General features: G+C 46.7%; 1 long non-coding RNA gene across 1 annotated transcript; it reads left to right on the top strand.

Moving 5' to 3' along the window:
- Nucleotides 1-1,244: 1,244 nt before the first annotated feature.
- Nucleotides 1,245-17,350, top strand: LOC137544573 (uncharacterized). Its single transcript, XR_011025915.1, has 3 exons — nt 1,245-1,334; nt 9,340-9,374; nt 16,888-17,350. It is a non-coding gene; the product is annotated as an uncharacterized lncRNA (long non-coding RNA).
- Nucleotides 17,351-27,783: the final 10,433 nt, after the last annotated feature.

Here is a 27,783-nt window from a genome sequence, read left to right as displayed (position 1 = left end):
CCGTGCATGAAGTGCGCTGCGCGAAAAAATGTTCATGGCTCAGAACACTAAAGAAAGCGGCAAGCACAGCAAGATGCGGGGGGAAAGTGGGCGTGGCCATGGCATGTTGAGGGTGGAGTCAAATACTAGCAAAATACAGGTAGTCCCCAGTTAACAAATGAGACAGGGACTTGTAGGACCGTTATTATACTTTATCCATTCTCTTTTGTTCCCCTCTTTTCTTCCTGTGCCTCTTTTGTCAGTGCTGGAATGCAGTGTGCTGGTTAGTGAGCCACAGGCCCGCAGCCAGCATATGCGGCCCTTCCAGCGCTTGGGGGGGCCCAGGGCCCCCAGAAGCCCTGGGCCCCTCACTGCAGTGTCAGTTGTCCCCCCCTGATGGCTGCCCTGACCGCATGCAACCACACGTGACCACAACACAAATACCTTACCAATACCTTACCATGGAAGTGTATAGCTTTGGCCTATCATTAGTACCCCAGTATGTGCAGAAACTGCGCGCTGCAAATGAACTCCGCTACTTCCAAATGCACCAAAAAATGGCAGCTTATAATTTAATTGTAAAATGCAGCTGCAGCACAAAGCAGCAGCACGTGAGCAACATCAGCACATTCACTGCAAACACTATTAAATATATATATACAATGTATAGGCCAGAGGGTAAAGGATATTCAGGACACTTTTGCGTTGCTGCATTTACAAGATGGGTGTGGGACTGAGCTCTGGCTGTCTGTGCAGGGGTCATATGGTGACCTATACTGGGGAGGGAGTGAATACATCCCGCTGCCTATACTGGGAGGGCGAGATTAGGGACCTGGGATAAATGTAACCCAAAACCTGCCCCGGTCAGAACTAGGTTCATTTTTACTCACAGAAATCTCCTTCAATGTTTTGCTTCCATCCTGCTATTGCCGCTACAGCCACAAGGGGGAGCTCCGGGTGTGATCAGTGTTCAGACAGCCGCTCTCTCCTTCTAGCTGCCAGCCACAAGGGGGAGCTCCGGGAGTGATCAGTGTTCAGACCCGCTCTCTCCTTCTAGCTGCCAGCCACAAGGGGGAGCTCCGGGTGTGATCAGTGTTCAGACAGCCGCTCTCTCCTTCTAGTTAGTGGAATCGACGTATAGGGCTGAGGTAGCTGCCGTCTTAGCAACACGTCAGTCCTCTCTGCTACCGCCGCCGGCCGAGTGTGCGAGCTCGAGCTCTCTGCAACCGGCGCCGAGTCTGCGAGGAGCGGATCCTCGGGGAAGGTATGATGTCTGACGTCATATTGGGCATGTCACCGCTGAGGGCGGTGCATGCAGGCACACGTGACCAGAGCCCATTTACCTTACCATGCAGGTATATAGCTTTGGCCTATCATTAGTGCCCCAGTAGCTGCTGTGCACTATCGTTATTATTGGGGAAAACAGAGCATGGTGGAGGATGGATGTGAAACATTATAGATAAGGAAGGAAGAAGCAGCCTGTGTGCTGCTGTACGTGTAGAGTATGTAGTAATTTCTGCCTATTGACTGTTCACATGCAAGGAGGCAGAGCCCTGGAATTGTGTACTGTATATGCATAATATGATTAGTGATGTATTAATATTTCATGGGGTTTGGTGTGTGTGGAGGTGGAGCTGACTGCAGGTGGCCATACATCTGTCAACTTGGCGGACAATCGACCATCCAATTTTGTTAATTATGTTTGAATTGGATAAAATCGGTGCTGCCAAGTGACCAATCAACAGTACGACCAAATTGAGGCTGAAATTGGTTGAATGTATTGATTAGGCATGCAGGGAAATCTCGGGTCAACGTGGTTGATTCAGTGCGTGGTGGTAACAGAATGCGATAAACATGAATGACGAATGTGACAGAGACCCCCTGGCTGATGTCCCTCCAAATGTTTTATGTACCCCCTGGTGCTCCTACTTTACCTGTCCCCTCAGTGTCTGCACTGTACTTCCACAGATGTGCCCCACATGACTACCTGCATATAGACATGGGGTGTGTGTCACACATGTGCTAGACGCTGGGTAGTCATATGGCACGCCAATGCAGGAATTCAGTGCTGGCACTCGGAAGTATAAATGCATGGGGGGGTCACATAAAACATTTGGTGGGGCGGCGAGGCAATGTCACAAGGCCATTTTCTAAAAGATTTCATGCTGAAATCGATCAAGAATTGGCCTTTGGTGTATGGGCAGCCAACAGATCTCTATCTGATTAGATTGGATCAGATAGAGATCTGTCTCTTGGTGGAATCTGCCCATCATCCCTAGATGTGTTGTGAGTGCTGGAGTGAAGGCAGGGACTTAAAGGCAACCAGAGACGAACAGCATTGAAAAAATGAAAAAGCTTTTATACATACCTGGGGCTTCCTCCAGCCCTATAAGCCTGGATCGCTCCCGCGCCGCCATCCTATGCTGCCTCTATCGCCGGTACTGGGACGCGGCCAATTGTACGCAAGAGCAGGGACTCCCTCCATAGCCTTACGCATGTGCCTGTGTAGTATGGAGGCGCATGCGTAAGGATATGGAGAGAGTCCCTGCTCTTGCGTACAATTGGCCGCGTCCGCCGGTAGTGACGCACTGCGCTTGCGTTGACTGGCCGAAAATACGGGACCTGGTACCGGCGGATAGAGGCAGCGGAGGACGGCGGCATGGGAGCGATCCAGGCTTATGGGGCTGGAGGAAGCCCCAGGTATGTATAAAAGCTTTTTTGCAACGTCTCTGGTTCTCTTTAACGGAGTCATCAGGGGAAAAATAGTAAAAGAAGTGGTACTTACCGGGGGCTTCCTCCAGCTCCAAGCTCCCAGGACGTCCCTCGCCGCAGCTCTGCCCGCAGCCGTTCGCCGCAGGTCCGTCCCGGTCCCCGGCTATGACGTCAGAGCGAACTCCAGGTCGCTCTGTACTGCGCCTGCGTGAGCGACGCTGTCGATCACCGCCACGTGGGCCGGAGCGGACTGCGAACGCGCAGTACTACTACGCCTGCGCAGTCCGCTCCGGCCCACGTGGCGGTGATCGATAGCGGTGATCGACAGCGCCGCTCGCGCAGACTTACTTTCAGATAGATGGGTCAAATCAACTATTTCTGACAGGTACAATCGATTTTTCGATCATGTCTCTACAAAATTGATTACAAAAAAGAACGATCGGACCTGTCAGAAACAATCGATTTAACTGGTCTGTCTGACGGGAAATTGCATGGTGTGTATCAAGCATAAAATATTGTAATTTCCACTAACAGCCACAAGGGTGTAATTTAACGTGTAATTTAACGTGTACTTGTAGGGAATAAGAAGTGCCCCTACCAGATACTTACCTTGGTAAGGGTAAGCCTCTGGATTCTCCGTCCTCCTCCACTGAGCCGTTCCAGCGCTGAGATCCCTGCAAAACCACTTGTGGACTGTTTGCGCATTGCACAGGAGCACCAGCCAGGCTCCAGCGGAAAAAAGCCAAGCACAGTCGGTTCTGTGCTACTGCGCAGGTGACACGTGGCCACGCTTCAGGTCTCATCACTGGACCGGCCTGGCTGATGAAGATGGGGATGTTTCTAGAGGACCCAGAGGCTTCCCCCTCCCATAGATCCGAAATAGGTTGTAGCAAACATTATAGGTTTGCTTTTAGGCTGGTTTTACACTTGAAAAGTGTTTGCGGTGTGATGCGCACAAAATGCCTAACCTGTAACGATTGCTGTTTTCACCGTGGATTAGGCGGTGAGTATTTGGTAACGCCTGGGGGAGGAGCTGGGCTTCCTTCTTTGCATGCAAAGGGATTAGTTCCCCATCAGGTCCGCCGGTCCCTGCCTCTCTCTGATTGGCCGATATAGAGCAATGCTGATTGGTGGGCTGGGTAATGTTATACTATTTAAACTGTGATGTATTACATGTTGGTGTGATGACTTTGCTTCTTGGCTTGAAAAAGGGCTATACGCCCGAAACAGCGGAGGTGTCGCTGACAGATACTTGACATCATGCTTTTTAACCAATAAAAGAGCTATTTCCTACTGAAGACGGTGCTGACTCGTTTTGGACCTTGACTATTGATTTGGTCTGATGTGCACAGACCATAGGAGTCATAGCACGTTTGAACTATATCTCTCCCATTGGTGCTTGCTTTACACTGTGGTTCTAACCTGTAACCCTGCAGCAGAGTGCTCCGACAGGATCATATGTATAGCGCCTTCCCCTCGCACGCCCGTCGCCCTGTGACGTACTCTGCTGGACAGGAAGTACGTCACTGGGATTCTCTTGTTTCCCTGTCGTATTCCAGTCATTCTGCGCATCCACACCGTCCACATTGCCCATTGACTTAATTGCTTCCACTGCCGCTGTGTAACTGTAATGTGCTGTTGACCCTGCGGTGGCTCGACGGTGGATCGGGCACTTCCTTCGCAAGCCAACATGGTAAGTGTGCTACTAGGCCCCATTTCCTTGCATTGCCCTTGTGTTACGATGCGGTTTGCACCTGCGCAGTAGAGTGGACCCGATGGGGCTCGACTATTTCCGCTAGAGCCAGAAGGGGAAGATGGTACTGTGCCTGTGCTGGATCCAAAAGGTAAATATCGCCGCATGCCATAGGTGCTACTGAGCCTGCAGGCGGCCGTCAGTGGATTTTCAGGGGGAGCCAGTGCTGGATAGGAGCTACTGTGAAGGACAGGAAAAGCCTCATTAGGATCCAGAGGCTTCCCCCTCCTGAGGTTAGTACCTCCAGGGGCACTTTTTCAATTACAGACTCTCTTTAACAACAAGGGCATGTCAGTAATCTGATCAGGGCTGCACTCCTCTTCTGGCACAAGTGTGGCCGTGCTGCGCCTGTGTGAGTACGGCCGTGCTTGTGCAGTAGGCTGGAGCAGATACTGCACAGGTGAGGCCCTGCTCGCATGGCTGCAGAGGGAGATGGCTCCAAGCAGCACAAGGTTCCCGGCAAGCAGCGGAGGACACAGAGGGAAGCCTCTGTAGGATGCTGAGGCTTCCCTCTCCTTAGGTGATTGTGTTTCTGAACACAAGCTTCAGCTCAGGTTTTCCAGCCCAATATCCAGCTACTGCATAGATAAACATAAAAAAGGAGAAAAATCCCTACCATTACAGTGGTTCATGTGCATGTAAACCATTGCAATTTTGGGGATTTTTTTCTTTTTTCCTTTCAAATTATTTCAGACCATTGGAGTTGAGCTTAGGTACTCCTTTTTAGCAGAATATTGATGTGCTGTGTGTTTTAATATATTGAAATATGTGTGTGTGGAGCTTGTGTATGAGTACTGTATCTGTATATTCACTAAATATGGGCAATGAGATTCATTTTCTGGAGTTCGGTGTGGGTGCGACTGTGTGTGAAGAGTGGCCATACATATGTCAATTTCGAATTTGATCTACCATTATTATTATCTGATTGTATGAAAATCAGTATTATAATAAGCCTGCTTAATCAAGGATTTGACCGGTTGGACATCAACATCCAGGGGTGGCGAGGCGGCAACACGAGGCCGATTCTTGAGAGATTTCATGTTGAAATTGATCAGGAATCGGCCTGTGGTGTATGGACAGGCAACAGATATTTCTCTGATCTGAGATCTGTCTCTTGGTTGAATCTGCCCATACATTGCTAGATGTATGGGCCAGGGCTGTGGAGTCGGAGCAATTTTCGGGCACCTGGAGTCAGTCGGTTGTTTCATGAACTGAGGAGCTGGAGTTGAATGATTTTTCTACCCACTCCATGTTTCGGACTGGGCTGTGGAGTCAGTCGAGGAGTTGGAGCTATTTTGGTACCTGGAGTCGGAGGGTTTCATAAACTGAGTTGTAGTCGGATGATTTTTTTTTACCGACTCCACAGCCCTGGTATGGGCATCTTTAGGGAGGGCAAGATTAAAGGCAAGTCGACAAAGGCACTAGCCTGGTGATGGCAGGGGGCCCGCATGATGTGGGGATATGAGGGTTTTATTTTTTCTGAATTACGGTATACATTTCACTTGCCTGTTTTTAGTTGAATTTTGTAAATGGAGCTTGAAAATGGCTTTGTGTTTCTGCATTTCAGGCCATAAAGCAATAAAATGTGAATATTTTGAATTTTGTTTTAATCAAATTCATGCAGGACACAGAGATGTTTCATTTGTACAGAAGTAATAAGACAAAGCTTGTGGCTGGTTGCTATTTCAGAGTGATAACATCATCAGCAAACTGAAAAAATCTCTGGGTCACCCTAGCATACCTGCAAAAAAAAAAAAAAATCACTGTCTCCAACTGTAATTAATAAAAAAAAACAGGACTGTTCTGCAAATACGCATTAAAGCAGACCTTCAGCATAACTTGAAGGGATACTGTCTTGTCACGCTGTCTGGTTACATGACGAGAGTGGGTGCTCTAATAATAGAGGCAGGGACACCTGAAGAAGGTAGATCACTATTCTGCTTTGGGGGAGGGGTCACATCTGGCTACTTATTCTGGATGGCCCCTTTGGCCACCTACACTGAGTGCACCTACTTCTGGCTACCTAGTTCTTCTTTCTACCTTTATGGGGGGAGGCTACCTATACTGGGTTGCCCTTCGCTCTACCAATACTGAGGGGGCTTCCTATACTGTGGGGCTACCTCTGGCTACCAATAATGGGGGATACTTCCTAATACTGGGGTCCCTTCTGACTATCTATACCGGGGGGCTACCTATACAGGAGAGCTACTTCTGGCTACCTGTACTGTTAAGGAGGGGGCTGCTTCTGGCTATCTAGACTGGGAGATGCTGCATAAATTTGGGGGATTACTTCGCACTTCCTATACACTGTGGAGCTACATGGGGCTATCTGATACTAGAGGGTACCCTCTGACTACCAATACTGAAGGACTGCTTAAAGAGAACCCGAGGTGGGTTTGAAGAATATTATCTGCATACAGAGGCTGGATCTGCCTATACAGCCCAGCCTCTGTTGCTATCCCAAACCCCCCTAAGGTCCCCCTACACTCTGCAATCCCTCATAAATCACAGCCACGCTGCTGACAAACAGCTTGTCAGAGCTGGCTGTGTTTATCTCTATAGTGTCAGTCTGCTGCTCTCCCCGCCTCCTGCAGAACTCCAGTCCCCGTCTGCATCCCTTCCCTCCCTGCTGATTGGAGGGAAGGGACGGGGGTAGAGACCGGAGCTATGCAGGAGGCGGGGAAGCAGCTGAGACTGACACTACAGATGTAAACACAGCCTCACAGCACGGCTGTGATTTATGAGGGATTGCAGAGTGCAGGGGGACCTTAGTGGGGTTTGGGATAGCAACAGAGGATGGGCTGTATAGGCAGATCCAGCCTCTGTATGCAGATAACATTCTTTAAACACACCTCGGGTTCTCTTTAATACCAGGGGCAACTCAGGCTACTTAAAACTGGTGGGGGTGGGGGGGTGGTGGGGGCACAGAGATTTCTTACTAGCTGCACCCCTGGCACTGTGGTAAGAATGTTTTTGTTATTTCAGGATACAGATGTCAGATTTACTTGACTTCCATTATAAGTAAAGATTTGCTTTAAAGAGAAACCGTAATTAAGGATTGAACTGATACTCCCTTTCCCATGAGAAAGCTTTTCCTTTTCACAAATGGATAATCAGGGGACTCTATATGGCTGATACTGTGGTAAAACCCCTCCCACACTGATGCCAGGACCATGGTTCTGATATCACACTGTGCAAGCCTTGTTGCATTGTGGGAATTAACAGGATCTCTTTCCACTTATATCGCTTTCCAGTAGTAGAAAAGTCACCATGTGATAAATGTCAGAATGTAAATCAGGGAGAGAAAAGATTTTACAATGGGCAAACACTGACTAAATCATTTATACATAATTATTGTAAAAATTAAGCACTTTTTTTTTAGTACATTATTTTCACTGAGTTCTTCTTTAACATGATCACATTTCTGCTTGATATACCCACCTTGCCAATTACATGGAGATTTCAAGGTGCCAAAACAGCTCAACGAGGCCACAGAATTGGACCAAGTGCTGAAGCATGTTTAGTTACAGCGGTCGGGTAAAGGTGCCCAAGCATCACGTGACTTAGTAGCCAATTGACCATCCGAGTTGATAATTGTTTGCATTCATCAATGGGACATGATGGAAAATCTTCAATACTTGAAGATGCTGTGCCATGGAAGATAATGGAGATATATAAAAAAAAAATTCTCGATCAGATACATGGCAAGGACAGCGTGCAATATTGGGACGAGCGCCAGAACCCCCAGCTCTGTCTCTCCTAGTGTTTTATGTCCAAACACCCCCCCCCCCCCCCACCCGCAGTTAAACTTTACCTGTCTGCCAACCGCGATGAGAGATTTAAGCATTAGGGCCCCACGTGACTACTGGCATATAGCATGTGGTGACGTCACACACGTCCTACGTGTTATAATGCAGGCAAATGCGGAAGTACGAGGAAACTGACATTATGACAGGTAAAGTATAACTGCATGGGCACTGTGGGGGGGGGGCATAAAACATTAGGAGGGGACAGTGGGTGCGGGTGGTGAAGCGGCGTCACAGGGCCAGTCCCCGAACTAATTCATGCTGAAACTTATCGGGAATTGGCCTGCGGTTTACGGCAGCCTACAGATCTCTCTCCGATCAGATTTGACCAGAGAGAGACCTGTCTCTTGGTCGATCGGCCACCAAACTCACTAGATGTATGGATACCGTAAGTATTCAAAGCAGGGCCTCACAGCAGGTGGGTAAGTATTTAGCATAGGTGCTTACGGTGGGGTGGGCATGTAGTTAGTGTAGGTGCTTACAGTGGGTGGATAAGTATACTGCGCATGTGCTTACAGCAGATGGATAAGTATTCAGCACAGATGCCTTCAGGATGTAGATATGTATACAGTGCATGTGCCTACAGGGTGTAGATTTGTATATTGTGCATGTGCTTACAGCGGGTAGGTAAGTATCCAGCACAGATGCCTTCAGGATGTAGATATGTATACAGCTCAGGTGCCTACAGGCTGTAGATTTGTATACTGCGCATGTGCTTACAGCAGGTAGGTAAGTATTCAGAGCAGGTGCCTACAGGATGTAGATGTGTATACAGCCCAGGTGCCTACAGGGTGTGGATCAGTTTACAGTGCATGTGCTTACAGTGGGTGGATAAGTATTCAGCGTAGATGTCTTCAGGCTGTAGATATGTACACAGTGCATGTGCCTACAGGGTGTAGATATGTATACAGTGCATGTGCCTACAGGGTGTAGATATGTATGCAGTGCATGGGCTTACAGTAAGTAATTAGGTATTTGGAGGTCTATGGAAGTTTCATGTCAGGTGATATAAAAGTTTACTGTATAGCATTAACGAAAGATAGTTGCTGATTTTATTTAATTTACATATTACATTATTTTATTCTGCAGACAGACCTTGTGATAAAACGCCTTTTGAGGGGAATGTAAGTATGAGAAAACCTAGTAATTAATGATTCTGGTGCAGAGATGTTTGTATTGTACGTGTTCAAGTGGTAAAAGTATGATGTGTGTATTCAGTGCAAGAAGTTTATGTCAGACTGACCTGTCTCCCTGTTTTAGGGCCTATTTCCACTGTGCTGGTGTGCGTCTTGCGAGATGCACACCGGTACTTGCAGTAATGCAAGAATGCACCTGAATCCCTCGAGCTGTGCCATGCATATAGAGATTCAGATTTGTGATGAATATTTTGGCTGCATGCCATCTGATTCTCGCCCCCCCCCGGCGCATGCAATATTTTTAAATAGGCTGCTTTTCCCCATTTGATTTTGCATGCGGGAAAACGCAGTGATTCATGTCTAGTAGGAACAGGCCTTTAGGCTGTAAGCTTTAGGCCGGAGGAGGATGCCCCAGGTATGTACATTTTTTTTTTCCCCATTCATCTCTGGTACACTTTAAAGAGACTCAGAAGTCTCTAAAAAAAATGTATTTTTTTGTCATAAATCTTTTTAATACTATATCCCTAACTAAACCGCCACATCCCCGCCAATCTAAATCCCCTCAAACACCCCGGGGAGCAATCCGGGCAGCTCTTTCGTGTGAGGCAGGGCTATGAGCTGCAGCCCTGCCTCACACGCGTCTGTCAGCGGCGGATCGCCGCCTCTCCCCTGCCCCTCTCAGTCTTCCTTTGCTGAGAGGGGAGAGGCGGAGATCCGCCGCTGACAGACGTGTGTAAGGCAGGGCTGCAGCTCATAGCCCTGCCTCACACGGAAGCGCACAGGGCAGCAAAATCCACGACCAAGAAAGTCGTGGATTTTGCGGGGAAGAGTTAGACTGTGCTCCTCCCCCTCATTCTACTACATGGCCACATCTGAGCTTATAGGCACCGCACTGTGTGTAGGTGTGACTCAGTGACCACGCTGGCTTCCCACTATAAGACAAAAAAAAAATAACGTTTATTATTATTTATATAGCACCAACATCTTACACAGTGCTGTAAAGTGTGTGTATATATATATATTAGTCTTGTCACTAACTGTCCCTCAAGGAGCTTACAATCTAATTCCTACCATTGTTATACACTCACCTAAAGGACTATTAGGAACACCTGTTCAATTTCTCATTAATGCGATTATCTAATCAACCAATCACATAGCAGTTGATTCAATGCATTTAGGGGTGTGGTCCTGGTCAAGACAATCTTGTGAACTCCAAACTGAATGTCAGAATGGGAAAGAAAGGTGATTTAAGCAATTTTGAGCGTGGCATGTTTGTTGGTGCCAGACAGGCCGGTCTGAGTATTCCACAATCTGCTCAGTTACTGGGATTTTCACACACAACCATTTCTAGGGTTTACAAAGAATGGTGTGAAAAGGGAAAAACATCCAGTATGCGGCACTCCTGTGGGCGAATATGCCTTGTTGATGCTAGAGGTCAGAGAAAAATGGGCCGATTGATTCAAGCTGATTGAAGAGCAACGTTGACTGAAATAACCACTCGTTACAACCGAGGTATGCAGCAAAGCATTTGTGAAGCCACAACACGCACAACCTTGAGTCAGATGTGCTACAATAGCAGAAGACCCCACTGGGCACCACTCATCTCCACTAAAAATAGGAATAAGAGGCTACAATTTGCATGAGCTCTCCAAAATTGGACAGTTGAAGACTGGAAAAATGTTGCCTGGTCTGATGAGTCTCGATCGAGTCAGAATTTGGCGTAAACAGAATGAGAACATGGATCCATCATGCCTTGTTACCACTGTGCAGGCTGGTAGTGGTGGTGTAATGGTGTGGGGGATGTTTTCTTGGCACACTGTAAGGTAGCCATACACTGGTCGATTTGCCATTAGATCGACCAACTGACAGATCCCTATCTGATCGGAGAGGGATCGTATGGCTGCCTTTACTGCAAACAGATTGTGAATCGATTTCAGCCTAAAACCGATCACAATCTGTTGAGCTGCTCCTGCCGCCTGTCCCCCCGTATACATTACCTGAAGCTGGCTCCGGGTCCTCTTCTCCGCGCTGCACCGCATCCCAGCATCCCGCACCGCATCCCAGCGTACACTGTCACTCCGTGACCAGGAAGTTCAAATAGAGCGCCCTCTATTTGAACTTCCTGGTCACTGGAGTGACACAGGAAGTTAATGTACGCTGGGATGGAGCAGGAACAGAGCGGTGCAGCGCGAAGAAGATGCCAGGGAGCCAGCGTCAGGTAATGTATACCTGTATCGGATCGACCGCCGCTAGCGACGCACTCCCTACCCGCGGGCGATCGTCGGTAATTTCCCGCACGGCGCGATTGACGGACCGATCCGATTTCGGGAGGAAATCGGATCGGCGGGTGCGTTTAGCGTGAACGATTGGCAGCAGATTCAATCCCAGTGATCGAATCTGCTGTTGAACGGCGGCAAATCGGGCCAGTGAATGGCCAGCATAAGGCCCCTTAGTGCCAGCTGGGCCTTGTTTAAATGCCACGGGCTATCTGAGCATTCTTTCTGACCATGTCCATCCCTTCATGACCACCATGTACCCATCCTCTGATGGCTACTTCCAGCAGGATAATATTAGCACCATGTCACAAAGCTTGAATCATTTCAAATGGGTTTCTTGAACATGACAATGTGTTCACTGTACTAAAATGGCCCCCACAGTCACCAGATCTCAGCCCAATAGAGCATCTTTGGGATGTGATGGAATGGGAGCTTGGTGCCCTGGATGTGCATCCCACAAATCTCTCATCAATTGCAAGATGCTATCCTATCAATATGGGCCAACATTTCTAAAGAATGCTTTCAGCACCTTGTTGAATCCATGCCATGTAGAATTAAGGCAGTTCTAAAGGCGAAAGGGGGTCAAACACCGTATTAGTATGGTCTTCCTAAAAATCCTTTAGGTGAGTGTACAGTATGTCTATCATGTACTGTATGTATTGTAGTCTAGGGCCAATTTAGGGGGAGCCAATTAACTTATCTGTATGTATTTGGGATGTGGGAGGAAATCAGAGCGCCCAGAGGAAACCCATGCAGACACAGGGAGAGTATACAAACTCCTTGCAGATAGTGCCCTGGCTGGGATTCAAAGCGGGGACCAAGCGCTGCAAGGCAAGAGCACTACACCACCGTTCTGCCAGAGTTTCTGCTGAATGCTATGCTGGGACTTGTAGTTCCACAGAGACACATTCCTCTCTCTGTATTATTGGAGAGGGGATTGTATCTGGGCAAACTGTGACTTCTCCAAAATTGTGATGCTTGTGAAACTCGTGTATTAGGCCGACAATTGCAGATTGGGCATGAACAGCTGATCTGGCTGTTTTTTTTTACTCTTCCCTTAACCTCATCCCAACATTGTCCTCTCTGATGCCCGACACTAACCTGAGTGCCCGACACTAATCTCTCCTCTCCTGGGCCTAACACTAACCACCCCCTTTCATATGACTTAAAGGAAACCTGAGGTAGGGGGATATAATAGTCAGATTGTCCCTCATATTACCCAGAAGTGGTAAGATTGTACCATCAAGATTGTACCTTTAACCTCCTTGCCGGTCTAAAAAATCCGGCAAGGAGGCAGCGCCGCACATTTTTTTATTTTTTTATTTTTTTTTAAATCATGTAGCGAGCCAAGGGCTCGCTACATGATAGCCGCTAAGCGGCGGCATCCCCCCACCCACTCCGATCGCCTTCGGCGATCAGAGTATGCAGGGAATCCCGTTGAGAACGGGATTTCCTGCAGGGCTTCCCCGGTCGCCATGGCGACGGGGCGGGATGACGTCACCGACGTCATGGACGTCGGGACGTCATAGGGAATCCCGATCCGCCCCTCAACGCTGCCTGGCACTGATTGGCCAGGCAGCGCAGGGCTCTGGGGCGGGGGGGAGCGACTCGGCGCGGCGGATTGCGGCGGATCGGCGGCGAGCGGCGGCGATCGGAAGTTACAAGCAGCTAGCAAAGTGTTAGCTGCTTGTAACAAAAAAAAAATTATGCAAATCGGCCCAGCGGGGCCTGAGATATCCTCCTGCGCAGGTTACCCCGAGCTGAGCTCGGGATAACCGGCAAGGAGGTTAATGGATACCTTTAAGGTTGCCACTAACCATACAATTTACTTATCGATCGTTTACAAACAATTATTCGTATACAGTGGAGGAAATAATTATTTGACCCCTCACTGATTTTGTAAGTTTGTCCAATGACAAAGAAATGAAAAGTCTCAGAACAGTATAATTTCAATGGTAGGTTTATTTTAACAGTGGCAGATAGCACATCAAAAGGAAAATCGAAAAAATAACCTTAAATAAAAGATAGCAACTGATTTGCATTTCATTGAGTGAAATACGTTTTTGAACCCTCTAACAATAAAAGACTAAATACTTAGTGGAAAAACCCTTGTTTGCAAGCACAGAGGTCAAACGTTTCTTGTAATTGATGACCAAGTTTGCACACATTTTAGGAGGAATGTTGGTCCACTCCTCTTTGCAGATCATCTCTAAATCCCTAAGGTTTCGAGGCTGTCTCTGTGCAACTCTGAGCTTGAGCTCCCTCCATAGGCTTTTTATTGGATTAAGTTCCGGAGACTGACTAGGCCACTCCATGACCTTAATGTGCTTCTTCTTGAGCCACTCCTTTGTTGCCTTTGCTGTATGTTTTGGGTCATTGTCGTGCTGGAACACCCATCCACAACCCATTTTCAGTTTCCTGGCAGAGGGAAGGAGGTTGTCGTTCAGGATTTCACGATACATGGCTCCGTCCATTTTCCCGTTGATGCGATTAAGTTGTCCTGTGCCCTTAGCAGAAAAACACCCCCAAAGCAAAATGTTTCCACCCCCATGCTTGACGGTGGGGACGGTGTTTTGGGGGTCATAGGCAGCATTTTTCTTCCTCCAAACACAGCGAGTTGAGTTAATCCCAAAGAGCTCTATTTTGGTCTCATCAGACCACAGCACCTTCTCCCAGTCACTCACAGAATCATTCAGGTGTTCATTGGCAAACTTCAGACGGGCCTGCACATGTGCCTTCTTGAGCAGGGGGACCTTGCGAGCCCTGCAGGATTTTAATCCATTGCGGTGTAATGTGTTTCCAATGGTTTTCTTGGTGACTGTGGTCCCTGCTAATTTTAGGTCATTCACTAACTCCTTCCGTGTAGTTCTAGGATGCTTTTTCACCTTTCTCAGAACCATTGACACCCCACGAGGTGAGATCTTGCGTGGAGCCCCAGAGCGAGGTCGATTGATGGTCATTTTGTGCTCCTTCCATTTTCGAACAATCGCACCAACAGTTGTCACCTTCTCTCCCAGCTTCTTGCTAATGGTTTTGTAGCCCATTCCAGCCTTGTGCAGGTCTACAATTTTGTCTCTGACATCCTTGGACAGCTCTTTGGTCTTTCCCATGTTTGAGAGTTTGGAGTCTGCTTGATTGATTGATTGATTCTGTGGACAGGTGTCTTTTATACAGGTGACTAGTTAAGACAGGTGTCCTTAATGAGGGCGACTAATTGAGTAGAAGTGTCTAACCACTCTGTGGGAGCCAGAACTCTTAATGGTTGGTAGGGGTTCAAAAACGTATTTTACTCAATGAAATGCAAATCAGTTGCTATCTTTTATTTAAGGTTATTTTTTCGATTTTCCTTTTGATGTGCTATCTGCCACTGTTAAAATAAACCTACCATTGAAATGAAACTGTTCTGAGACTTTTCATTTCTTTGTCATTGGACAAACTTACAAAATCAGTGAGGGGTCAAATAATTATTTCCTCCACTGTACATTACCTGCTCCTGCCGCCGCGCTCCTGGCTCCAGTCCTGCTTCGCGATCCTCTTCTGCCATCCACCAATGCCTGCTGCTACAGCCGCCATGATCCTGGCTCCAGTCCTGCTTCGCGATCCTCTTCCATCTACCGCTGTTGCAGCCGGCAAACATCGCTAGCCGGTGAGTCCTAATTAGCCGCGCAGGGATTACGCAATCAGTACAAGTGCGCCAGGGTCATGCATGCGTAATCACCGTGCGGCTAATTGGGACTCACCGGCAAGCGATGTTCGGCGTCTGTAGCAGCGGTAGATGGGAGAAGAGGATAGCAAAGCAGGACTGGAGCCAGGATCATGGCAGCAGGAGCAGGTAACGTATATACTGTATTTACGCTGCTGGCACAGGGGGGTATGGACAGGGGGACATGGCCGGCACAGCGGGACACGGACGGCAAAGGGGGACACTGACAGGGGGAAATGGCTGGCACAGGGACACTGACAGGGGGACATGGCTGGCACAGGGACACTGACAGGGGGACATGGCTGGCACATGGACACTGACGGGGACATGGCTGGCACAGGGGGACACTAACAGGGGGACATGGCTGGCACAGGGACACTGACAGGGGGACATGGCTGGCACAGGGACACTGACGGGGACATGGCTGGCACAGGGGGACAGTGACAGGGGGACATGGCTGGCACAGGGACACTGACGGGGGGGGACGGCTGGCACAGGGACACAGACAGGGGGATATGGCTGACACAGGGACACTGACTGGGACATGGCTGGCAGAGGGACACTGACAGGGGGACATGGCTGGCACAGGGACACTGACAGGGGGACATGGCTGGCACAGGGACACTGACAGGGGGACATGGCTGGCACAGGGACACTGACAGGGGGACATAGCTGGCACAGGGACACAGACAGGGGGGCATGTCTGACACAGGGACACTGACAGGGGGACATGGCTGGCACAGGGACACTGACAGGGGGACATGGCTGGCACAGGGACACTGACAGGGGGACATGGCTGGCAGAGGGACACTGACAGGGGGACATGGCTGGCAGAGGGACACTGACAGGGGGACATGGCTGGCAGAGGGACACTGACAGGGGGACATGGCTGGCACAGGGACACTGACGGGGACATATCTGGCACGGGGAGACTGACAGGGGGACATGGCTGGCACAGAAGGGCATGGTTGGCACAGGAGGACATGGCTGCCACAGGGGGGCATGGTTGGCACAGGAGGACATGACAGGCACAGGGGGAAACAGCAGGCACAGGGGGACACAGGAACAGCCAATCCCTACACTGACCACATAGGGGAACACAGGCAGGCAACATGGGAATAGGCAATCATTACACTGTCCCCTTATGTGGTCAGTGTAATAGTATGTAGAGTAACTGGGGGGTGAAAAGTCCCTAAGACGCCCCTGCATCATGGACGCACCAAGGTTTATTTTTTTCCTGATTTTTGCCTTCTAAATCTGGGTGCGTCTTATATGCCGGAGCGTCTTATACGGCGAAAAATACGGTATATTGTCTTCAAAGATGTAATTGATTGCAGCAAGGTTAACAGGTTGTGGACCCAATGATGCAAAGGAAATAATGTAAAAACCTACACTATTGAGTAAATCACAAAGCAATCCTTTAGGGGTGTTTTTGTATTTACACTATATAGTTCATGTAGAATGGTATTACATTTAGTACTCTTCTTGAATAACTACTGATACCTTTTTTGTATTATTTCAGCGGTATTAAGTGCTTTATGGCAGCTTAGCACCTCTACGTCCATTCTCACTGATCCATCACTGATACCAGAGCAGGCCGTGCAAGCAGTCACGAGAGGGGAGATTGGAGATACCTTCTACTAGAAAAGCCAGACATCATCGATCTGGACTTCCTATGGTGGCCTTAGTAAGGAGCTCTGGGACATCGCCAACATAATCTCAAGAGTCACAAAGTGCCTGCGCTCTGTAAATGCAATTGTGAGCTCTGTGAGCCAGTGTTTTATTTCCCTATTCTTGCTTTATATACCCAGTGTTAAAAATTGTTCTAGTCTTCCATGTCTGTATTTGATGATTGTCCATTCAGTTGTTGAGTTTTATGTTGTCTGTTCAACTCACTAAACTGTTGCCAGAGTATTATATACTGTAGATTACAGTCTTTTTTACAACAACATTCAACAAAGAAATAAACTTTGGTCTGTGATTTACGCACATGTATTGAGACTTCAGTTGTGTTGCTGTTATGACACACCAACACAAGTAATAAGGAATATACACAATTGATGGATTGCTGTAGTAGTTGTCATTTTAGCATGAATCCACAAAACAGGTGCACTTGAAGCCTCAAACTTGGGAGGTTAGTCATCCAATAGTTTTCTTTCTGACGTACTGAAGGCTCAGAGATTAACAGTAAAAATTTCTGTCTGTCTGTTTGGAAGATCTTGGAAGCCGTGGGGGTAGTATGGTGGTATAATTAAAATGAGTGTAAAGGTTCCCATACATCTAGCGATTTTGGCGCCCGAAAGACAGAACTTTCTCTGATCGAATCTGATTGGAGAGAGATCCGCTGGCCACCATAAACCTCAGGGTGATTCCCAATTGTTTTCAGCATGAAATCTTTAGGGAAACATCCTTGTGACTCGCCTCACTGCCCCCCCCCCCCAAAATGTTAGATGGACACACCCAAAGATGGCTGAACACAACGCTTAACGACCATTGACTTCTGGCTTCCATTGAATGCAGTCCGGTAGCAGCATTTGTAACCACATGCATGCCTGTGTTTGACACATGATGCGGGTATACAGCAGCAAAGAATTGCCTCATGCACTGTGCTCAGCTGTACATATACAGGTCTAAGAACAACATTGGTACCTGAACTACGGCTTGTAAGGAAACCTGAGGGCCTGAATCGCTTTGGAAAAGCAATTTAGCAGTGGCGTTGTTGGGCCATTTTCTTGTGTAAATGAAATTTAAAGTACTTGTGCCATCTCCCGATACACATTTCTGTTGGCTTCCAGGTGCTTAGCCCCGCCCCCAGCACAAAAGGTCATTGGTGAGTCTCTATTTGGAGATCGAGGAGCTCATATGATCTCTTGTGCTAGGGGGTGGGGCTAGGGCCTTGATGCCAGCAGAAATGGATATTGGGAGATCCAGAAAGTAGTTTAAACTTTATTTAGCAGCATACAAAAGAAAAATAAATGCACATTGGAAGCACTGTACAATCGCCATCATGAGATTGTACAGTGTTTCCTGTCGTCACACAAATCGCACTGGAAATCACTAGCAAACCCTAGAAAAACAAACACTTAGCATTTGCTACAATGATTAGCGATCTGGAGTGGGCCCCAGGCCTAAGTGAGAAGAGTATGGAATCTGTTCTCTACGATGTGCCAGATTCCTGGCTGCCAGGCTGTTTGCTTTCAGTAGTGTTTAGGTCACACACCTGCAACATGTATGCATTGAGTGGAATCAAGATTATTCAGCTTGTACTTGGTCAATGCCTCAAAGGGCTCATTTACTAAGATGTCTCCAGAGATCTCGAAGCACCTCTAGAGGGGACGTCACAAATGGTTCAGCAAACCTGGTGTTCTTCGAGCCGATTCACACGGGCCTCGGCATGCATGCAGAAAAGCATTTTTCATCCCCGCAGGCCCGGCCGGGCTTTTACTTTTTATGCCCCTAGACCAAGTATGCAACTCCCCTTTCTTGTGCTGCCCTCCCATTCTGTGTGCAGCCCCTCTTCCATGTGTATCATCCATGTACAGCAACCCCTTTATTTCAGGAACAGCTCCCTTGACCATCAGTTTTCTTTTTTAATGCATTGCTCCCCATTTTCAGCCTCTCCTTTCATAAGCAGCAACCCCTCTTTCATGTCCAGGTGCCCCATTGGCCTGCAGCCGCCCAAGGCCTGGACCGTTGTGCTCTTACCAGAAATCTGGCACTTCATACAGGAGGACACAGAGACCCTGGAAAGAGCATGTTGCTTTCTGGGTCGTCAGAAATGAAAATTTGGGATCAGAACACGGCTGCCAGTAGAGGCACCGCCCTTTCACCTTTGGGCAGGACTTTAACAACAGGTGCCGTGGCTGGCAGTAAACGTTGGTGTGAACTGCTCCTTACAAATGTCTGCTATAAGGTGGTCGATTGTAGCCTTTTCCTGGATCATACTGAACTATAGTAGTGGCTGCTGAAAGGCAAGTAAATTAGTAGTTGAGCGATTGCAGTCGTATGCAGGTACCCGCAGTGAGTGCCTTTTTAAAAAAATAAATCCAGGCTATCCAAAGATTATTACAAAACAAAACAAAAAACCTTTTGCTGCGCATTCTGCGAGTAATCACAACTTTATAATCATTAGTCTACGTACATCTCAGGAACCTTGACTATGATCTGATATGATCCAGGTGAGGGTGACAAATCCTCACCTGGAATTCAGTTCATTAAATGTTTTGCTGAATCACTTATAATATGGAGATGCTCTGAGGTCTCTGGAAATGCCTTAATAAATTTGGCCCAAAGAGTATGAAAGTCTCTGGTTTAAAATGATAGTGATTAGTTCCTTGCACTCACACAAGTGTGTCTTTTATTTTAAAGTACGCCTGTAACTTTAAGGACGGTGTTACAGCTGGCAATAGCGTTGCAGTGAGATGCTCCGCCCCCATTGCATTGGACTGCAACGCAAAAAACTGCATTCGTATGACCCCGCAGCAGAGTGCACTGACACGCCCCTTGCCGACTCCCCCCACACATCCCTTGCCACTTGACGTATTCCCTGCTAGACAGGGTTTCCTGTCGTATTCAGTTCGTTCTGTGCATGCACGCCTAATTTAAAAATTTCTGTGTCGTCCATTGGACTTAAAGGCATTCCGCCACCGCTGTGTTGGTGTGGAAGTCAGACGGTAATGTGCTGTTGACTTTGCGGCAGGTCAGTGGCCAATTGGGAACTTCTGAAGCAACACGGTAAGTGTGCTAGGCCCCATTGCCTTGCATAGTCGTTGCGTTACACTGCGGCAAAACAGGTTAACGCAATGCACACTTGCAAGGCAAGTGTAGAGGGGCTTCTAAAAAAAAAGTTACATACTTACATCAAAAGGAGTAGAGTGTTGTACTGTGTTAGCCATCAATAAAAGGAAGAAGTTTTGAATCAGAATGATACCATTTATTGGCTAACTTAGAGGTAAATAAAAAATACACTTTTAGCTAATAAGCCTACTTTAGACTAAGCTGTATAGTAACACAATGTTATAAACACACAGCTTGTTAACACTGGACATTCGGAGGAGAAACATTCTTTTGCAAACATAAATATCAGTCATTACACTGTACGGCACTGCTGAACAGAAGCGTAAAGAGAACGTGCTGATAGCTCCAATGACAGGTAATGTGCGCTCTGCTGGCTTTAGGGAGTGGGAGGGGAGAGGCTATAAGGTAGTGCATGTGGACACAGAAACATTTTTTGATCCTGGAGGGGGAGGTTTAGGGTTTTTATGGGGGAAGGGGGGGGGGCAGGTTTTATTTGGTTTGCGAGTTTGAATAGCATGATGCATTACATTGCAGAGATGTGAAGAGAATTGTTATGCAATGCAACAGATGCAGTGTGAATGCACCCTTTTTCTATCATAGAGGCATGAGGCTGGATTCACAATTTATTTTTCTGCAAAAGAAAACTAAGAACCAATGTTAATCAATGGGCCAGTTTAAACTTGAATGCGTTTTTCACAAACACAACTAAGTGCCAATTCACACTCGAAAGCGCAAAACGCCGGCGCCTATTGCCGGCGTTTTGCGTGAGTGATTTTTCAGCTGAAAAATCACTGAACACTGCAGCGATTTTCCCACGATCGCTTCTATAGCACTGAAACGCGATCTCTGGGAAATCGCCTGAAAATGGTGCAGGCGACGCGTTTGTGTTACGCGATTTTGGGCAGTTTGCGCTGAATCGCCCAGGTAAGAATGGGCCCATAGGGTTTAATTACACTAGCGCTTTCAAAAGCGCTAGTGTTTGAGTGTTTTGCCGAAATCGGCGGCAAAACGCTCAAGTTTGAATAGGCCCTTACAGCAATGTACCACTATCACAAAACTCATGCAGAAAAATGCACAGACTAGAGTGAATCCAGCATTACAGAAGTAAGCAATTTATATTAATTCAGGCTTATGTCGGGTTATTTTATGGGCTGTTCTGTTCAGGCCCCTTTTCCACTGACCATGTCAAGTCACGGTACTCTCCCCCATTGCAGCTCATCACAGTGGCCATTACAGCCAATGAGGCATGATACACTTCCTGCAGTGGGATAGTGTGGCAATGCTCAGGGCAAAAGTAATGCAGAACCTGCAGTTCAGCACCCAGCTACTCCCGGAAGTGCACCAAAGTCACGTGTTATTTTTTTTTCTTTGGTCACACTGCACCTATAACTCGCAGTGCGACTTTTTGGCTGCGGTGCGATTCTTCTAAACCACACTGCTACCACAGCACGTAAGTATAAAAGAACCCTCAGGCCCTTTTCACACTGGAGCCAACACTACACTAAAATCTATGGGGCATTTTATACCTAGTGCGGTGCGATGCGTTCCGCTGGAAGTGCCCAATTCAACGCAAGAGTAATTCGTTCGTTGTCGGGTAATGTGCGGCGAACCGGAAGTCATGTAAGTCTATGGTAACACAGTTTGTTTTGTTTTTTTACCTTCGTGTTGAGGCACGCATGCACGGAAGCGTATTTTTTCAATACACTTCCAAGTTATTCAAATTTGGGCCACAGGAAGTAAATGATAGAGAGGTTCACTCATACATCACCAGTGCTAAAATACTTCACTCTAGGCAGCACTGATACTACATGACTTCACTCTAGGCAGCACTCGTGCATCGGTCCATGCAGCCTCTATGCTTCTCCATAGAAAATGAATGAGATCAGAACACATTGGGATCAGTGGATATCTGGGAGATCATTTTAGATTTTTGTGGGCACAGCAGGTAATCTGATGCTTCCATTAGTCCCCCCTAGCAATATGGGGTGCACGAGTACCCCAATTTTTGTATACGGTGCTGGGGATATTTGGGGGATAAGTTGAGATTTTGTGGGCACAACAGGTAATCTGATGCTTCTACTAGTTCCCCCCCCCCCAGCAATATGGGGTGCACGGGTACCCCAATATTTTTAAACAGTGCTGGGATCTGTTGTGCACTTCTGTATATGGATTGCTGGGATGTGTTGTGAACTTTCTGCTATTTGAGTGAGACTTTGGAATTTTTGTTTCTTTTTTTGTGAATGTGTCTCTTGATTCTGTTGTCTTAGAACTGTCACAAACCTCCATAACCCTGCCAGAAAATTGGGGTTCGCCTAGCACCCTTAAACTGGGAAATGCATTACTACACCCACAGTCTAAAAAATCTCACTATTTTCCCCACCAAGGAGTTACAGTTCACAGCTTCACAGGAAAAGAAAGAAAAGTTCCAAAGTCCCAGTAGTAGCTCCACAAATAGCAGATGCACAAAAAAAATCCAAAACAATGCAATTCTCACCAGTCCCAACATCCAGTATCGGGCTCACAAGTCATAAGTCCACATGTCCCGCTGAAGTATAAATACACCAATCCACAGTCTAGGACAATTCTAACATGTTCCACATCTATGGAGGAAATATTCCTGGAAAACATCTTGCATACAAAAAACAACATGCAGTACACTACAATTTTCAAGACAAAAGCTGAAATGCTAAACTTACAGCTATAGAGACAGAATTTAACATTCACTTACAAATTGTTGCAACCTGCAGAGTAAAAATCAGGGGCATATTTAAAATTACTTAAATATGAAGATTTGTGCTGCTGGGGGGAGTGGATGACGTGAGGGGTGGTTCCTGTTGCACCGCTCCGTCCCTGACCCCTTCCTGAGATTTACCTACGATGTGGCGTGGACTGGCTGAGAACCGAGGCGGTGGACCTAGCAAAAAGTAAAAGGGAGGACTGGGAGAAGAGAAGCGCCGACTAGTGCAGATAACCCCGGCAGAAGAGGTGGCAGCAGAGTATACCTGCTGAGCGCACTGGAGCTTCAGCCGGGAGAGACCACAGCATCACGTGGGGAACCCAGCTGGCAGAGGTCGCTAGAGTGCGGAGTAATCCATACAGACATCAAAGAGCGGAGAAACAGCCAAGAGAGGCACTCGGATAAACAGCTGTCTAACGCAGAGGGAGGAGGACGCTGAAAAGAGACAAACAGACCGAGGGAGACCCGGGAGGAGGTGGATTCGGGCTAACGGTGGGGGAGAGGCAGAGGTGAGAGACACTAACTCTAACTGAAGTTTGTTTGCTGGGAGCTGACAAGAGAGATAAGAACTGATAAGAGAGAAGGAACTGTGTTATTTCCTGCTGTCAGATTAGGGTGCAATCTGCAACGGGGAGAGAATGGCAGGCCGCAATAAAAAGAGAGAGGAGGCAGATGAAAGCCTCAATACCTCTCAGAGATCAGCTAAAGATTTTTTCCCAAAAACAGGAAAGCAAACAGAAAAGCAACAGACAGCCCCACCGATAGCAGAGCATCAGGAAATATCCCATAAGAAACAGGGAAATCTGGAGGATATCTGGCTCCACTTAAAAAATTTGCCCACTAAGCAAGAGCTCACAGATCAGATCGAGAAAATAGTATCGGCTACTAAAGTAGAGGTGGAAGTAATACGAGACGCTCTACAAGTAACAAATGACAGAGTGGACAAATTAGAGTCTAAAATCAAGGAACTACAGACTGAGTTAACGAAGGAGAGAGATAAGCACTCTCAATACTGTAGCTCCCTGCAATATCAAGTAGAGGACCTTCAAAATAGATCTAGAAGAAAAAACATTAGAGTCAAGGGCATACCAGAACTGTATAAGTCAGAGGAGCTACAATTAAAACTGACTAATATATTTAATACACTTTTAAAAAGACCCCCAGAGCAACCAATTAGATTTGAGAGGTGCCATAGAACATTGAAACAGGTGGTGAAATCACAGGAGGCACCAAGGGATGTTATTTGCCGTTTGCATCACTTCCATGAGAAGGAAGAAATAATGGCCGCTGCAAGATTACAGGAGACTATATTGTGTGACTCAGTCCAAATCCAGCTCTTTCAGGACTTGGCATTTAGTACACTCCAGCAGAGGAGAGCATTGCGTCCATTGCTGCAGGTTCTACAAAAAGAAGGAATACAGTACAGATGGGGGTTCCCATTTAGCCTCATAGTGAGGAAGAATCAACGTTCCTTTTTCTTAAGACATCCCAATGACCTTCCTGAACTTTTTGATTTCTTAGATATCACAGCGATGAAGCTCCCTGACTGGGATCCGGACTCTGAAATGATGTCACAAAGATCTAGAGGCCTTAAAAAGCCATATGATGGGTCTGGGGACTTGAAATAAGGAGGGAAACTAGAGGAGGAAAATAATTTGATTTAAATTTTTTTTTTTTTTTTTTTTTTTTGTTGGTTGTTTTTTTTTTTTTTCTCTCTCTCTCTCTCTCTCTCTCTTGCTGACCCCTCCTATGTGGAGGGGGAGGGAGATATTGAGAAAGAACACTGCTCTCCTTCAGATGTTAACATTAAGCTGTGATGGATCTGAAGGATGAAGAATATAAGAGTGGAATGATATCCACGGGCGACTGAAGTGGTGGGAGGTCAGATAGAATAAGATGGGTTAAAAAGGTTTAAAAGGAAATAAGTAAATAGGTGGGGGAGGTGGAGATAGGAGAAGAAGGATTAGATTAATATATAGAAGATGGAGGTTCCCGCCACAGCAGTCGCTAGTGGATAACTTAAATGGCAATGAATGTATAGTGCCAATAATTGAATGGAGATAAACACAGGGAGGAAATATAAAGCGTATACTTGATGGATAAGAGACACCTGAGAGTAATAATTAAGACGGAGATGGAATCTGGCAGGCCGGAAGGACAAGGAATGTGGAATAAAGGGGTAAAGTTCTAGAAATAGTTCACAGATTCACAAATTATAGGAGATTTAAATAATAAATAAGTTTAACACGTGTACAGGAAGGAGAGATGAAAAGAAGGAAGCTACACACACAAGGGGAAAAGGGAGATGGATTTTAGAGCACTATAGAACACAGAAAAGAATAGACACATAAAGATATATAGATCACAGGTTGAATATAATAACAACAGTGGGATGCCACAGATTAAATAGAAATAAGAACGAACAAGGCGAGGGGGGGAATTAGAGGGGGATATAGAGAGTGCGGGGGCGGGGGGAATAGAGAGGGGAAAAGGAAAGAAGTAGAAAGTAGTAAGGAGAATACACAGGTACTTGTCCTAAAAGCCGCCAGACGGGAGAAAGAAGAAGGATGATTAGCATTCATAATAGTCCACTTGAAGGGGACGGTGGAGGGAGAGGGAGGAGAGAGGGGGGGTGGAGGGGGGGAGAGAAAAGAGAAAGAAGTACAAATAAATAGTAAACTGAAGGAATATTGGAAAATCAAGTGAGTTAGGAAGGACTAGGATGCCCCCTTTTTCTTTGGTTATGTCTTGGTATAACAATAATGGGATTTATGTTATATATGAGGGGAAGGGGAGGGGGGGGGGGAGGAAAAAGAGAGAAAAAAAAGAAGTAATGTGTATTATGGTGATATGTATCACACGGGCGGTTGGAATGACAGGTAGCCTTAAGAATTAAGAGAATATAAGGGACACGGGAGAGGAATTTAATAGTTAGAGGGAGGAGGTGGGGTGAGGGAGTAGGCCGGAGGGGAGATTAGTTAAAATGATAGATTGAAGGACGTGCCTGTCATGAAAACCGCTGGTGGAGCAAATAAGGGGTTAATAAGAAGTATCAATGAGATAGAGGTAGTGGGGGTGAACAGGGAGGGGTCGGCATCTCAAACAGGTGAAAACTTTGGAAAATTTGTTGGGGGGAAATGGAGGATGGTGGTAAAAAACTATATGGAAGTAGAAGGTAACCCCAAAGAATGGTATTAAGGGCATGGAAACTGGTGACTGGAAGGACAGGGAAGGAGAAGAAACACCAGAGAAAGGGAAAAGAAGGGGAAAAACACCGAGAATAGAAACACAGATGTATAATAATTTAATAGCACATAAGTATTAAATAAGTTAATACAATTGGGGTGGGAAAGAAATAGGGGGAAGTGAAATAGTAATAGAATATAAGAGGTGAGATAAGTTCACATGTAAGGGGGGGATTAGAAGGGCAAAGAATACGTTAGAACACAAAATATAAATACCTGTCCCGAGAGCCGCCAGTTTCTAAGCTATGAGATGACTGTAAACTCACTCCTTTATATTTGTAAGGGGGAAAGGAACTAGGAAGATTAGTGTTTTTTTTTTTTTTTTTTTTTTTCTCCTCCTCTTGTCTTCTACTTTCGGGTGTCTGGCTGGTCCATATAAATGAGTTTGGGAAGGAGGGGGTCGGGGAGGCGGGGGGTGAGGAGGGACTTAACATCATGGTTGTTACGCAACACTATACCCCACAGGGCCGGAGGGCCAATAAGAGTAGGGAGGGGAAAGGAAAGGAAAAACTCAAGGAAACCTACAGGATAGGAGTGGATGGCTCAAAAGTATTCAGTAGGAATGCTGATGTGGACAAGATCCACATAGAAGATAAATTGGGTACATGGAATGGAGTGGAGAGAGTGAGGTGTGAATGGATGGATGGGGAGATGGCGTGGGGGGGGGGGGGGGCGGAGGGGAGGATTGGGAATAGGATAAGGAGATGACGGGGCTTAATACAATGTCCCTGAATGCCCGAGGCCTCAATAAGCCAGAGAAGAGATCTTCGATACTGCAGGAAATGTATAAAGCCAAAATAAAAATAGCACTTATACAGGAAACCCATTTTAAAAATCCAGCCCACCCAAAATTAACCAACAAAAAATATCCCCGGGCGATATATAGTAGTGCACAAGAAGCAAAAAAGAGGGGTGTGGCCATTGTCTTCGCTAGGGGAGTGATGTTAGAGGAGGAAGAGACATATAGAGATAAAGAGGGGAGATTCCTGTTAGTTAAGGGAAAATATGAGAGTAGGAGGATAACAATGGGAGTTTTCTACGCCCCAAATGTAGGTCAAATAAATTTCTTGGAACAATTTTTAAGGGCAATAGATGATTTTGCGGAGGGAGATGTGGTAATAGGAGGTGATATGAACTTTACGCTGGAACCAACTATAGATTCATCATCCGGTAAGTCATTCCTCACCTACAAAGGCATTAAAAGAGGAAGAAAAATGCTACAGAACAGACAGCTCGTAGATATATGGCGTCTCCAGCACCCTACAGATAGAGACTATACGTTTTATTCGGCCCCACATGATATGTATTCACGCATAGATTGCATCTTTGTGTCGCATAATCTTCTCTCCGAAAAGATAGAATCAGCAATAGGATGTGCTACATTATCAGATCATGCCCCGGTCTCCTTAAAGATAAATCTATCTGCTAGAAAAGGAAGACCATTACAATGGAGATTGAATACCTATTTGTTGCAAAGAGAGGACGTTAGGGAGAGAATAATGAAGAATATAAATACATACTTTGAAATAAATAAGGGAGGAGACACGTCACACATGATTACATGGGAAGCGCATAAATGCGTGATAAGGGGAAATCTTATAGAGGAGGGAAGTAGGGCAAAAAAGGAAGGGGAAAAAAT

Source organism: Hyperolius riggenbachi, chromosome 2 (assembly GCF_040937935.1).
Source record: "Hyperolius riggenbachi isolate aHypRig1 chromosome 2, aHypRig1.pri, whole genome shotgun sequence".
In the NCBI taxonomy this organism is placed as follows: Eukaryota; Metazoa; Chordata; class Amphibia; order Anura; family Hyperoliidae; genus Hyperolius; species Hyperolius riggenbachi.
Note: the sequence above shows the minus strand (reverse complement) of the source record. Positions and strands in the feature narration are given on the sequence as shown.